The following is a 14,498-nucleotide window of genomic DNA, read 5'->3' as shown; positions in this document are numbered from 1 at the left end:
GCATTCCCTCACTTGGGGCAAAGTCCAGCAAGAGCTGCAGCAGATGGTCCTCATGTTCCTGTATCTTGGCTCTGACACTAGAATTTCACGTTGCACGACATAATTTGATGCAGGAATTGGAGAGGACAGAAAGGGATGTTTGGCTTCCTTAACAGCAGCCGGTTAAGTGCTCATTGGGACCTCAAGCAGACACTCCAAAAGTAAGTGGAGTCAACTCAGGCTGGTTTCTCCCCCCTTGCTTGCCGAGTTCCACAATTGAAGAACTGAGAGTAAAGAGGAGGAAGCTGTACTCCGGCTCCCTTGGCCAGTAAAGCGAGATGAGTGCCGCAACTCCAGAGTTGTCCGCGACTGGACCTAACGGTCAGGGGTCCCTTTACCTTTACCTAAAGTATGTTAAGGAAATAAATACTAGGCAGAGTTGAGCTGTGAGGGAGGGCATGAACATTTTTGTAAGCGCTGAAATCTGCACATATTCCTGCCCCTCAAAAATAAAACAAATGGTGTGTGTGTGTTTTTCCCTCTTCAGGAAGCAGTGCCCTCACTCTAAATTGGTTGTGTTTGCTTCATAATGTAGCCCAATCCGATTGGCTGCATTGTGCCACTACATTCACTATGAAATCTCTGATTGGCTTGGATTTCCCAGGTCCTTAGATGAATGGTGCCACAGCAGGAGCAAATAAGGGAAACAATAGAAGACAATAAGAATGTATATAAGGGGCTGTAAGGTCTATTTGGGAGGTTTTGGAAGAAATACGGTATTTCTTCCAATAACATCTCACCCAAAGAGCATTGCTTTCCACTGGAAAATCAAATCAGATAAACACTTAAGTAAAGGTAAAGGGACCCCTGACCATTAGGTCCAGTCGTGGCTGACTCTGGGGTTGTGGCGCTCATCTCGCTCGATTGGGAGCCTGGCATACAGCTTCTGGGTCATGTGGCCAACATGACTAAGCTGCTTCTGGTGAACCAGAGCAGCGCATGGAAACGCCGTTTACCTTCCCGCCAGAGTGGTACCTATTGATCTACTTGCATTTTGACATGCTTTTGAACTGCTAGGTTGGCAGGAGCTGGGACCGAGCAACGGGAGCTCACCCAGTAGCAGGGATTCGAACCGCCGACCTTCTGATTGGCAAGTCCTAGGCTGTGTGGTTTAACCCACAGTGCCACCCGTGTCCCTTTTAGATAAACACTTAGCATAGCCTTAATAGTAATGCACACTAGGCAATGAAGTGTATATTTATATACCTTTGGAAGCAATGTGCAGCTGACCTAGAAGTAAATGCAGTCAGCAAATCCTTATATTCCCATAATTTTTTTTCCATATAGGAGAAAGGGGGTGTGGGGCAGTAGACTGCCACCTGGTGGATATATTCTGATACATTAATCTTAATTCATTCAACTTTCTCTCTCCCTCCCCTTTATTTATTTTTTAAAAATGCTAGGCGAAGCTGATCCTTGAAATAATGATAGTGGTACAAAGCACAGGCAAAGGTTTACTCTCAAGGCAATCCATGCGTTAGTATTTCTCATTCTATAGAAAAGGAGCCATGAGGACGTCTCTTAGCACAGCTTATCTTTTCTCTATTACCACTGGGGGAGTGAACGAGATAAAATTGCATCAGGCAGAAACGCCATCAGGCTGAAATTGCAGGGCAGAGCAAATAGAATCTTCTAACTCACAACACAAGCAAGAGCCTTCCCTGAAATCTGATGAGCAGCAAGCACAAAGAGAGCCAGGAGAGGCAAGTGATAGCATCCCACTAGGGGTGAGCAAAAGGGCTGCTTGCGTGGGTACACATATCAGCGTGCAATGCTTTTAGCATTCCCTTCCAACCTTCTGTTGTATTTCAAAATACATCTTACAACATAGTCCAAATCCAATAAATATTGCCATAATCCTGGATTGCATAAGTTTATGTGTGTACATACACACACATATGCGCGCGCACACACATGCACACACATGCACACACACACAAACACAGATGTGCCTCTTTTCACCAAATATTGTAGATAATTTCAACAACTGGGGCAAGAAGGCACTGAATGTGGTCTTCTCAAAACAGGGGTAATTTGTGGGGTCCAAGTAAATAAATAAATAAATAAATAAATAAATAAATAAATAATAGTTGTTGTTGTTGTTGTTGTTGTTGGGTCCAAGAAAATAAATAATAATAATAGTTGCTTTTGTTGTTGCTGTTGTTGTTGATTTATTTGTACAGCGCCCATCTGACTGGGTTGCCCCAGCCAATCTTGGCAGCTTCCAACATATATAAAACACTGAACATTAATTGGCTAATTAAACAATCTACAGCCTTTTAAAATAGGGGGAAAGGGTATTTCTTTCTTTCTTTACTATGTTATGTATTTTTGTGTTTTCATATTGTAAACTGTAATCCTTGGGTGAAGAGCGGTATAGAAATTTAATGAAGTAACAAGAACAAGAATAATGATAAAGTATTGGTGCAGGAAAGGACCCTTGTTTTTACATCAGGCTTATGCAGTATAGCAGGCTGTTTCCGCAATTGCTTGTCCAGGAGGGGCATTGTAGCTTAGCTAGGCAGGAAGAGCAAAAGTCCTTTTGGCAGCCAGCCACGTAAAAAGCTCTTGGTATTCCTGTCTGGTGCAGCGACATCACTCCCAATCCCTTGTAGAAGGAAGGGGGTTATGGGAAGCCACAGCACCACCACACCTTATCATACAAAATACACATATAGTAAACATGCAGTGTTCCCCCTTCAACATTTTTTTTTTTTTGCGGTGCGGGGGTGTGTGTGTGTCCCACCTTGAAAATTGGTAAAATACCTCCCTTAATTCTCTCCGGTGAGTCTGGAAGCATACTGGAAGAGACACACACACTTCAAGGCATAATTGCAAGTGCAGCTCAGTAACAGTGGAATAAGCTTCCCACAATTATTATTCTCCAAATCCTATGATTTCTGCATGACTGAGGGTGCCCTCTATCATCTCACACATCCCAGGGGGCACAGGTAATCACAAAACGACCGGGATGTTTGAAGGCATGGAATGTTTTGAAGGCCATAAGACACTGGCTCTCTCTCGAATCACAGAATGGATAAATCCTTTGTAACACACTCAGTACTTTGAGAATAATGCTCAGTCTCAACCGAAACACACTGCTCTGAAAGGCTGGACAGGTGGAATCTGCACATATATTAAAAAAAACACTGTGAAAATGTTTTTTTTAAAAAAACAACCACATTTTGAAAAATATATTGAATTTGCCATGGCTCGCTATCTCCATCTAGTGTCACATTTGTATACTGCACTTCACAATACGCTTAAAACATTTTATTTGCAGCTGTATAGCTGAGTCCTGAGAGTCTGTTCACTCTGAATGTTCAAGAGGTTCGTCACTTCCTGAATTGAGGTGAAACATTAGGATGCAAGATCTTGATTATTTTAGGGGTGTGTAATTATTCACTGATACAGCACTTCTCTTTTTATAGTTTGCTTTTACAAGGAAGAAAAGGTTAACAGAAATCACAATTTCATATTTTCTCACGGAATATTTCCCCCCATTTAAATATATCTTTTCTCCTTATCGTAACACTAACATTGTCTAGCTAAGTTCTTTGGCTGCATTTATAGATTTATACAGGCTAATTTCACCCTGGCGCAGCACTTCTAAGCATTCAAAGAAATTTACTATCTGTAATATCTCCAGGCTCCGAAGGATCTCAAACACTGTGAAAACCTCCACTGTGGTGAGCCGGCTGCAGCGCTGATGCCATCTCATATCCTGTTCTCAACCTAAATCCTCCTTGAAGGCCTGTGGAATACCTCCCTGACTGGAAATCCATTTCAATCTTCACTTCCTGTTTCCATTACAAGCTATATCCACTCTAGGAAGCCCCAGGCTGCCAAGGAAAGCAGTCTTAAAGCAGCCTTCCCTAATATTGTGCTCTCCAGATCTTGTTGGACTATGACTCCCATCATCTCAGGGTTGTAGGTTCGTGCCCCATGTTGGGCAAAATAGCTGGACTAGATGACCCTTGTGGTCCCTTCCAACTCTACAATTCTATGATTCTATGATCTCCAACCACTGTCCATTCTGGCTGTGTCTAATATGAACTGAAGTTCAACATACGGAGGGCCAAAGGTTACCCACAGTGTAGACCAAGGATACCTCAATAAGTTTCTCCCTTCATCAAGATCTTCAGAGAAGGAATTGCTCAGTGTGACTTATTTTGTGGAAGCATCTCTGCCTCTCACTTTAGAAGTCCTTAGAAGGCATGTCTGGCCAACTCTCTCGAGCAGATTAGTCAACATCCTCCTGCATAATAGATTTTTATGTTGATGAAGAAGGAACAATACTGGATGTTTTCTCTTCTGGTTTCAGATGGCTGTTGCTGATGGCTTTTTAATGGTCTGATTGCATTTTTACTGTTTGGATCACTGTGAGCTCTTGTATGAGTCTTTAAATAAGGGGAGCCTTATTTTTGGCTGAACAACTCCCAGCATCCATCTGTACCATTTGCCATGCTGACTGAGGCTGAAGGGGCTTAGAGGTTCCTTATCCCACTCCCTTAAATAAACAGATGCACATCTAAAATAGTCAAGAGAAGAGGTATGAGATCAGCCATGAACCTTCTCCAATTTCCCATTTATTTTCATCCACCAACAGAGCAGAGCCTGGATGATGTAGAAGCCTCTTCAGATTCTTGCTGGCTCCCTCTAACATCTTCAGCATTGCCTTTAGTATTCTAAAACTGGGCAGTTCCAAGCCCCAAAATGGCAGACAAAACTGCAAACCAACCAACTTAACTGCAAACCCAAACCAATGAACCAATCCTAGAAGACTATCTGCAGAAATCACATCTTATTCACCGGCCCTACTTGGGTTATCCAGCTTGTCAGTGTTGGTTCAACCATGAGGCAGAGTGAGAAAGTCACCTCAGGTGGAAAATGCTATAGGGCAGGAAGTAGACCAAGCCATGTGTGCTTTGTGGTCAGCACTGCATCCACCAAGATAGCCTTCTGCTCTCAGGTGAATGGGAATATGGTGTTGTTGAAGCAAAATTCAACCACCAGTCTGGAACAGTAAGGGACACCACTTTGCCCTTTGCCTCAGGCAGCAAAATGTATTGGGCTGGCCCTGAAGTTTCTCAATATTAATTTAAAAAACAACAACCCCAAAACACCTCACTAAGCAGACTGCATTGATGGGTCTTCTTTGGGAGAAAGCAGTTGCATCTAGGGAGGTCTCCAAGGTTGTAAGGAAGTGGCCAGTTGCTTATGAAGATGTTAATTTTTAACAGTCTACAGCAGAGACACTGTGAAAGATTCATAGCCAGGACCTGCCAGGAGGAGTGAGCTAAAACAGGCCTGTGTTGCTGAAAAGGTTTATCCCAACTAGGCTGAGGCCAAACGCTACGCTGCGGTCAAAAAACGGTACAAACAAAGTCACTCCTTTAGGGATGGCCATGAATGAAAGGGTCTGAGGCGTCAGGAACGGGTACTGCTCAGCTGCCAGGAAGTCTGTGGGATGTGGCAGCCAGCCCAGTGAAAACGAAGTGCCAGGAACTCCCAAAACAACAGCCATGTGGACTGATATTGGGGATTTTGAATTCTGTTAAGCTGGGTTGCCTTATCAGGTCGCAGGATCTGAGAGCAAGCTGACCTTTGCAGATGCCTCTCTCCCCTCCCTCCCAGAGCCCCAAGCCTACCATGGATTCAGCGTCACACTTATTAAAGGTATTGTTCCTTTGTATAAGCGCACCATCAATTTCAGCGCTGCGATTTGACTGTTTCGTACATTGATCCAGCTGCATCAGATAAGAACCCCAGAGAGAATATTTCACTTGGAACTCCGCTAGGCAGGGTCATTTCATATCAATACTTCTCCTACAGGCGCAAATCACTCTACAGTTTCCCAGGATGGTCGCTTATACGGGGCTTGATCAACAACGCACAAAAATTGCATTGGTTTGAAGAGCAATCTGCACTCTAACAAGCCAGTGGGTTTAAAATAATAATGAGACAATAATCAAACACAGGGGATCCGTTGCACAAAGGAAGTCTAGGCAAGTATGAAAGGCCTGACCTGAAAGAGGAGGAACTCTTAAAGTTAGGCTCCAATTTCTCGGGAAGCTGCTTCCTCAGACTATAATGAGATACCTAGGGAGGTGAGTCAGTCTATTCATTACGAAAGTTGGGCAATAGTCCTGGACACATCAGACCTCTTGGTGTCATCACACAACCACATATTAGCACAACTGCCAAACGTTGGCTGCATTTCAACAGCTGACAATTTTGCAACTCCCAAAGAGGAGCAGAGGAGGAAGGAAGCATTGTACAGTAGGCTGAAAATTACCACAAGTCCCTTTCTCTCTCCCATCTTGTCTCTGCTTAATGGCTATTGAGAGATTGAACTTGACAGAACATTAAAGATTCTTTGCCCCAGCCCTAGCATATGTACACAAAGGTAAAATGAAAGGGACGGGGAGTCGAATATGGCAGGACTGGAAGACGGCCCATCTAGAACCTCAGTCAGGAGTTGATCTGGCAAAGACTGAAGGCTATTGCAAAATAGTGCATGACACTCATTCAATTACATTTTCCCCTCTTTCATTCCCAGTCCTTTACATCACTTTAAACAGACATGGGTTTGCCCCAAAGAATCTTGGGAACTGTAGTTTGCTCAGGGTGCGGAGAGTTGTTAGGTCAAAAAACGGTACAAACAAAGTCACTCCTTTAGGGATGGCCATGAATGAAAGGGTCTGAGGCGTCAGGAACGGGTACTGCTCAGCTGCCAGGAAGTCTGTGGGATGTGGCAGCCAGCCCAGTGAAAACGAAGTGCCAGGAACTCCCAAAACAACAGCCATGTGGACTGATATTGGGGATTTTGAATTCTGTTAAGCTGGGTTGCCTTATCAGGTCGCAGGATCCTATTTCCCTCACAGAGCTACAATTCCCAGCAACAGGAAATCTGTGGGCAGATTGCTGGGACATTCAAAGCTGCCTCAGGATAAGCCAGTTACAGGTAGGTACCTGTGTTGGTCTGCCGTAGTCAAAACAAAATTAAAAAATTCCTTCTAGTAGCACCTTAGAGACCAACTAAGTTTGTTATTGGTATGAGCTTTCGTGTGCATGAACACGTCTTCAGACTAAGCAGTTGGACTACAACTCTGAGGCTGGTCGGGGCTGATGGGAACTGTGGTCCAAAAGATCCAGAAAGCACCAGGTTGGTGAGAACTGGGCAGCAGTTGTCCACTTTTCCAGACTGGAGTTTTGCCCATTTCCACCCTGGAGATGCCTGGGCTTGAATAGAGAACCTTCTGCACACACAACCATGTGCTCTACCACTGAGCTATGGACTCTCCCTATTGCTAGTCTGGCAGCAAGTGGGTTGGATGTCTTCGCCAGGCAATAGAAACCAGGGCAGGGGAAACTTTTTCATCCCTTCTGGGCAACCTTCAGGGGTGGGGGCACAAGCCCATGGTGGGTGGGGCCCAAGGCAAAAGTGGGTGGAACAACAATGGTCAAGTTTGTCTTTCTACAGTGGGCTGGTTTCCACACACCCTTCTCAATCCTCCATGCAGGCAACCAATATACAAGAGTTCAAGGGCATATTTCAGCCAGGCCAAACACTCAAGAAGGGCATGAAGCAGGGCTGGTAAAGGGTGTAGGGAGAATCCTGAGGGCCAGAGGCTAGAGAGATTCAGAGGCAGGCTAGGCTGAGAGATTGTGAGTGGCCCAATGTAATCAAGTGCGCTTCATGGAGGAGTGAAGATTCGAATCTGGTTTTATCCAGAAACAACAACAACAGTATCTGCTGACACACTAGCTCTTGAATTTTCTCTCTCTTTGGGCTACGTTTAAGCAGTGAAGTGCTTTCTCTGTTAGTTGTGTTTTTATTCATTTTCAGCTATGCAATGACTGCTATGTGGCCAGACTCTATAAGCCCTAGATGTTTAAGTAAACAAATACTTCAAGGAATGAGAGAGACAGGAGGGACCAAAAGGATCAGGCCTCTTAATCACCTTCGGCCGTATTCCTCATAACCTTGCATTTATCTGAACTTAATTCCTGGTTACTTTTATGGCCAAAGTGATGGCAGGGCCCTGAAAGCCTTTCTGGAAATAATATACATAAAACCGGAGCATTTCTGGTTCTGTCCCTCTGTGCTTGGCCTTCAGCCAAAAGATAAAGGGATCAGAAAGCAGAACCTCCTCTAAGTGGAAATTGGAAAAGCGGCGGGTGGGGGCATTACGTTGTTGCCATTCGAAAGAAAATTTGGAAATACAAAATTACCGGATTCGCAGCCGAGTAACTACTGACAGGAGAGAACATCCTACTTATCTTTTCCTTGCCACAGGTGTATAAGCCAATCCAATTTCCTGGCGTCAGGCAGAAGTGAGCAAAGCAGAGGTGTCCAAATCTGCCCCACACCTATTTTAATTTTTTAAAATTTTGGTTAATGGTAATGTGCAGGGCAACTCTTACAGGTGGTGATGACGACAGTGGTATTCAACCTCAAGGGTGTTGGTTACAGAAGGCCCGGGGGTGGGGGGCTAAGTCTTTTGCACCAAGTTCCAGGCCCCATCTGCCCCGGATATTTAAAGCACTGACATGCCTCTTTAAAATCCCCTTAGCTTCCCCCAAAGTATCTTGAGAACTATAGCTTGATAAGGCCACTGAGAATTGTGGGGAGACCCCCTATCCATAGCTGCCAACGTTTTCCCTTTTTAAAGGAAAATTCCCTTATTCTGAATAGGATTCCTCACAAGAAAAGGGAAAAGTTGACAGCTATGCCCCTATCTCCCTCACAGAGCTGCTATTCGCAAAGTGGTTTGATAGTTAGACCCTTTCCTTCCGAGAACTCTGTGAATTATAGCTCTGGGAGGGGAGCCGGAATCTCCTAGCAACTTTCTGCACACGTTTAAGAAACACCAGTTCCCACAATTCTTTTGGCTGTTTAAAGTGGTACGATACTGCTTTAAATGCCTAGTGCAGATGGGAGCCTGCAAAGCGCAACACTGCCACCCATCTCCATAATTTGCCCAGGTACATCAATACCATAGTGATTAGCGTATGCAAATTTGTGCCACGAGCCTGCGCCCCAAGTCCTTTAAGTGCTAAACAACACCCATTCTTGGTTCAGCCTATGCCACCCCAATCTGCTCACCCGTTCTCAGCTTTCCACAGGTAGGAAAAGGATCCGAGATAAACATCGCAAAATTTCCCCTTTCCCAAATACTCCAGTTCTTGGGGGATATATGCAGCTGTGCAGCTCTGTTATAAGCTGCAGCAGCCCTGGACAGCTTGAAAACAATAAATTTTATTTTACATCCTCAAATCTCTTTAAAAAGTATCCATCTCCTGACCTAAAATCTGTTTTCATGGGCATTACAGCTCTCTCTCTCTCTCTCTCTCTCTCTCTCTCTCTCTCTCTCTCTCTGTGTGTGTGTATGTTTCTGGCCTCGTGATCATCAAATGCCCAACTTTTGGAAGTGCCATTAAGGGTTCCCATATGGCAGAGAGCAAACACACTAGCCTAAACAGCCGGCAAACTTAGCAGGAACTGTCAGATTCCTAATGGCAACTCAAAACACACCACTGTGTGCATTCAGCAGATGCCATCATTTCAAGTGCACTTTTTTTTTGTTGGGGAGTGGGGGGATAAAGAAAGGCTAGAGAATGACAGATCTCTAAATACACCCTGTGATTTTTAATTCCGGAGCAGTTTGTATAGCATGAGTGTGCTTTTAAAGGCTTGCACCGCTCCGTGGGTTATCTTGTGTGGTTTTTAATTATGCTGTTCAATTGCTTTTCCAGCTCAGCGAGATAGCATGCAGTCATCCCATCTCAATGGATTCCTTTATAGCCACTTAAATAAGCAGAGGAGTCTGCCTCAGAAAGAAGGCATTCTATCTTTCACATTCAGGCTTTATTTCTGAACAGAGTAGCCTCTCTGCTCTTTTTTCTCTTTTTTTGCAGATAGCTGTATGCAGGCTAGCTGAACACAGGAAACTACATTTTCAAGCTGGCGCAGTCCAGTGGGAACTGTATAATTAAAACACATGCAAGATAACCCGTGCTGCAGAGCAAACCTGCAGAAGGGCACATAAGCAGAACGGAAAGTGCAGAAGATCCTAGGTTCAATCCTGACATCTCCTGATAGGGCTCAGAACGTCCCCTGTCTGAAACCCTGAAGAGCTGCTGCCAATCTGCGTAGACGATACTGAATTATCTGGGCCATTGTGCTCACTTAGTTGAAGGCAGCTTCCCAACAGCTGAGTGGGTTACAGCATGGTGCTCATAATGCCAAGGTTGTGGGTTCGATCCCCGTATGAGATAGAGCTGCACATTCCTGTATTGCAGGGGGTTGGACTAGATGATCCTTGGGGTACCTTCCAACTTCTAAGATTCTAAGCCTCCTTTTCTGTGCTGCGTAACAGAGGCTAAGGGTACAGGTGTGCACTGGACATGGCACAAATGATATCCCCCTTGCGCTAGTATAACAGCAGCAACCCTAGAGTCTTCATAGCAACGCAGATTCTCCATCACCTATCCCAATCTGATCTCCAGATGTTCTGAACAGGAACTCCTATTGTAGCCTCAGGTAGTATGGCCAATGATCAGCCATGACAAGAGTCCTAGCCCCAAACATCAGGAGGGTGCACCCATCACACTTATTCTGATGCCTGAGAGCAAAAGGGTGATGAGGCTATGAATTAGACCAGGACATTGTGCAAAAGTCTTATCTGGAAGCAAGAGATTGCCATTGCTCTGAGCTGACACCAAGCCTCTCTCCCAGCCCAGAGCAATGATTACATCCATTACCCCTCTTCCTCAAAGCTAATTATACTGTTTTATACATTTCATTGTGCTCCAGCAATTCTTGGGGGGGGGGGATTATTTTACAAGGAATCCCTACATACATTCTGGTGTCATGGTAGCCTTGATTCAAAGCCCATTAGGACATGGTCAGTCTTCATTTGCAAAGAAGCGGAAGACCACATGGCAGAGCTCTCCTGTTACCAATGGAGAAAATGGAAGGCTTTCTAACATGCTTTGGGATATTAGAAGACTTCAGAGTCTTTTTAATATGGTAATTATTTCAAAGTTCAGTATCCCTTGAGACAAGCTGGACTTAGCCATCTGTGAAAGTAATCAGAATGAGAAAAAGTGTGTGTGTGTGTGTGTGTGTGTGTGTGTGTGTGTGTGTACTCTAAACCACTTAGGTTTCCGACAAGAAGGAACCAAATTTTATTTAAAAAGTAAATATAACTGGCAAACGAAACAGAGTTGTATTGCTTTGGTACAGTAAAACTCATTGCATGAAGAAAAAGCCAAAAAACCCAGAAGAAGGTATTGTGGCTAGTACTGAAAACTAACCAGCCTTGACTTTACCATGCATCCAGATCACACATCAAAATCAGAGCACAAGGCTCTGATAACGTCTCCTTTAAAGGCACTTGACATGCAAGATGAAATAATCACCGATTAAAGGGAAGCAGGACAAGTTAAGGGGGGAAGTGAGACAGAATTGCAAGGAGTGGTGGCTCTTAACTGGTGGGAATAATGAGTCTTGCCTTCTTGGCACATCCCAGTCGCTGGAAGTAGAAAAGGGCAAACGACCGGATTAAAAACTCCATGGCCACAGGTTGTGCTGATGTGGCCTGTGTGCCCTGCCTTTTCAAAGTAAGCTTTAAGGAAACACAGAAAAATAAAAGCGACAGAAAGAAAAACCAAGCCGGGCTCTAACCATCTTGGTTCAGCAATTACAGGGATCCGGCTGTTTCTAAAGAAAACAAAGGTGTGAGATGACACTCTGTGTGTCAAGGGCCTTTTGTGTATCTTCTAAGGACTGCAAAAAGGGGAGGAAAATAAAAAAGGGGGGGGGGAGAGACACCAGTCACGCTAAAAATATCATCTGCTAGAAGTCTGAGTCATCAACAGTTCGCTTCAAAATCCCTAAAGGTCTTAAACACTCTGGGGCACAAATGACCATGAAGTAAAATTAACTCTGACAGATGTTTGTAGGGGGTGGGGTGGTGGAGACTCCCCCCTCCCTTTGCAATTATTTAAAAGAAGATCAAGTTGCTTAAGTATTTTCCTTCTGACTTCCTGGCGATTTTAAATGCCCAGGCTAGCAATTAACTATTTCAGTGAACAGCAGCCCTGACTCCCAAGGCAGAGAAATGCAGACGGACGCGCAAAGCCATCCCGCTAAAGCGCGTTTCAGAATTACATTACAGCTGGCCGCATCCACAGCTATACGGTTCACTACGTTATTATATACGCTACAGAGACGTAAACCAAAAGCATCATCGCTTACCTGCTCCGGCCGCCTCCGAGTCCAGATTTCGGCAAGTTTGGTTTTTTTGATTTTGAATTTTAAATCCACCAAGCCCCTCCAACCCCCCCTCCGCTGGGGCGGGGTCTTGCTTTTAGTTTACTTTCCTTTGGTGCACGTTTGCTTGCAAAAGCCCAGGGAACACTGCAGCATGGTGAAGTATCTTGTTTTCTGTTTTTGCAAAGCGGGGTGGGGGAGAAAAACCCAATAGCACTGTTGATAGGCTAGTGGTGGGAGGATTTCTTGAAATGAGCAGCAGCAGCAGCAGACTTCTCTCTCTCTCTGGTCAAATCCTTCCAGGAGACACGCACGCACATAAAAACATAGGGTGGCTTGCAAGGAAAAAACCTGCAGTGCAAACCATCAGCAGAGGAAAAGTGCGATTTCTGCTGTGCGTTTGCAAAGGCTTAACGTTGCCTTCCTCGGAATTCCAGCTTGGCCAAGGGATTCTCTCCCTTTCTCTCCCCTTCTCTTCCTCCCACCTTCCTTCCTTCCTTCCCTTCCTTTCACCCTGTCAGTCCATCTCCCCCCTTGCAGCCGGCCAAGTGACTCCAGCGGAGCCCCAACTCCGGGTTTACTGAGTGACCCTGGGCGACAGCGGAGCCTGCATCCAATCCGCAGTCCCGCCTCCCTCTCGGAGCCGGAGAGAGCTTCAGTTTGCTCCGCGCAGCCCCATCGCGGCGCATTCGCTGGCTCGCCGGGCTGGGAGGCTTCGCTGTTGCAGTGCTCGCCTCTCCTGCATGCTAATGAGGCGGTGATGTCAGCAAGTCAAAGGCGCTACATCTGGACAGTTCAGCGAATGGCCCGCCGGCCAGCGCCTGGGATTTAGATCTATATGCAAATCAGGCTGCTCTCTCCAAATCAATATGCCGTCTCACTTCCCCTGCTCTTTTTGCACGGCCAAGAAGAAGATCTTTTTTTAAAAAAAAACATGTGCATCATAAGTTATGGGAGTTGCCCAGTTCTCTCTCCACGAGCAAAAGCGACACGGTTTTATCTCTGCACATGAACAAGCCCGTACATAAACGGCGAGAGTGTTGGACGCTGAGCCCACCTCGCCTTGTCTAAGCCAAGCCACTGTTTCCAGTTATTTGCCAGTTTGCCCAGTAGCAATCCACTCCTAGGCTTGGGGAATAAATGGAGCCCTCCATCTGCCCTCTTGCAGCCTAAACATTGGCCTGCCTGGAATCCTTTCCTGCCTACAGGTGTTCAAATGCAAGGTCAGGTGTTTCACCTGTGTGGCCAACATGGGTGGGAACTCACCAGAATCGGGCCAACTTAGAGCGAAAGTCTGGGTATGGTTTCAGTTGGACAGTAAAGGTAAAGGTAAAGGTACCCCTGCCCGTACGGGCCAGTCTTGACAGACTCTGGGGTTGTGCGCCCATCTCACTTAAGAGGCCAGGGGCCAGCGCTGTCCGAAGACACTTCCGGGTCACGTGGCCAGCGTGACATCGCTGCTCTGGCGAGCCAGAGCCGCACACGGAAACGCCGTTTACCTTCCCGCTGGTAAGCGGTCCCTATTTATCTACCTGCACCCGGAGGTGCTTTCGAACTGCTAGGTTGGCAGGCGCTGGGACCGAGCAGCGGGAGCGCACCCCGCCGCAGGGATTCGAACCGCTGACCTTTCGATCGGCACGTCCTAGGCGCTGAGGCTTTAACCCACAGCGCCACCAGTACTTACTGACAAAATTCACAAATACCTTTCAATCCCTTAGCCACAGAGAACATGCCCAGATGACAACTTCCCAAGCACTTGTATATTATTTTCATTTTTGTTAAATGTATTTAACATAGAATTATAGACTTGGAAGGAAACCCAAGGGTCATCTAGTCCAACGGGAATCTGAGCTAAAGCATCCAAGAGACATGGCCATCCAACCTTTGCTTAAAGACCTCCAAGGAAGGAGAGTCCACAACCTCCAGAGGGAGTCCATTCCACTGTTGGACAGCTCTTGCGTTTAGGAAGTTCTTCCAGATGTTTAGTGAGAATCTCCTTTGTTGTAACTTGAATCCACTGATTCAAGTTCTACGCTCCAGAACAGGAAAAAACAAGCTTGCTCCATCTTCCATGTGACAGCCCTTAAGATATTTGAAGATAGCTATCATATCTCCTCTCAGTCTCCATACGCAACATACCCAGCTCCTTCAACAGTTCCTCATATGGCTTAGTTTC

General features: G+C 45.6%; 1 protein-coding gene across 2 annotated transcripts in view; it reads right to left on the bottom strand.

Moving 5' to 3' along the window:
* PRICKLE2 (prickle planar cell polarity protein 2) overlaps positions 1-14,498 on the bottom strand; it is a 251,802-nt gene that overhangs the window by 90,264 nt on the left and 147,040 nt on the right. The window contains exon 1 of one of the 2 annotated variants that reach the window (XM_081901627.1): positions 12,308-12,701. The exons of the other annotated variant lie outside the window; for it this stretch is intronic. The gene's annotated coding sequence lies outside the window, so the exon portion shown is untranslated. Of the gene's footprint in view, positions 1-12,307; positions 12,702-14,498 lie in introns of those variants that run through there. 2 annotated transcript variants of the gene reach the window in all.

Source organism: Podarcis melisellensis (genome assembly GCF_964234715.1).
Source record: "Podarcis melisellensis genome assembly, chromosome: 2".
NCBI classification, from domain to species: domain Eukaryota; kingdom Metazoa; phylum Chordata; class Lepidosauria; order Squamata; family Lacertidae; genus Podarcis; species Podarcis melisellensis.
This window is presented reverse-complemented; position numbering and strand designations above follow the sequence as displayed.